The 783-nt window shown below is 57.9% G+C and overlaps 1 non-coding gene across 1 annotated transcript in view; it reads left to right on the forward strand.

Annotated features, from left to right (window-relative positions):
* The first annotated feature begins 497 nt into the window (after window positions 1-497).
* The window catches only part of LOC145656747 (18S ribosomal RNA), a 1,839-nt gene continuing 1,553 nt past the window's right edge, over window positions 498-783 (forward strand). The window contains exon 1 of the ribosomal RNA XR_014122342.1: window positions 498-783. This exon is cut by the window's right edge and continues 1,553 nt beyond it. This is a non-coding gene — a ribosomal RNA (18S ribosomal RNA).

Consider the following 783-nt stretch of genomic DNA (forward strand, 5'->3'; position numbering starts at 1 on the left):
GTTGTCCTATACTGGTGTCTGTGGTTTGGGAGGAAGGGAGTGCCCTGCTTTGTTGGCCTCCTCTTCAAACCTACCTGGGCCCACGAATCACTCTTCTTGGTTACATCACGAAACGTAGGTTGAGCGAGGCTAGGGGGGAGGGAATTCGACGAGGTCTTTCCCTTGTCCCCCCACCAGCGGCCCACGAAAATCAAAACGGCGTGAAGGGAGGGAACGCCGAAAGCACCTGGAGTCGGCCGTCCGCACCTCCGGAGGAGGTGGACGGGGTACGGTGCGGGCATGACCGGATGGGACAGCTTTGCATCAAGGTGAGAGGTCGGCGTCCGAAGGCCAGAGGGCGGTGCGCGAGCACGTTTACACTGGCCGCGGAAGCTGTCCTGGGTAGCCCTGTATGGCGTCTGGACCTGACGGCGCACGCACTTACAACCCGCTGCTTCCTAGCCCCCGGAAGGGGAGGCGGATGTCACTCGTGGTTCATCCCAGACCACGGTGCAAACTACCTGGTTGATCCTGCCAGTAACATATGCTTGTCTCAAAGATTAAGCCATGCAGGTCTAAGTGCACACGGCCGGTACAGTGAAACTGCGAATGGCTCATTAAATCAGTTATGGTTCCTTTGATCGCTCCACACGTTACTCGGATAACTGTGGTAATTCTAGAGCTAATACATGCAAACGAGCGCTGACCCTTCGGGGGATGCGTGCATTTATCAGACCCAAAACCCATCCGGGGGGCTCGGGCCCCCCGGCCGCTTTGGTGACTCTAGATAACCTCGGGCCGATC

Source organism: Electrophorus electricus, unplaced genomic scaffold (assembly GCF_041902795.1).
Source record: "Electrophorus electricus isolate QZ-2024a unplaced genomic scaffold, ASM4190279v1 Scaffold89, whole genome shotgun sequence".
Lineage (NCBI taxonomy): Eukaryota > Metazoa > Chordata > Actinopteri > Gymnotiformes > Gymnotidae > Electrophorus > Electrophorus electricus.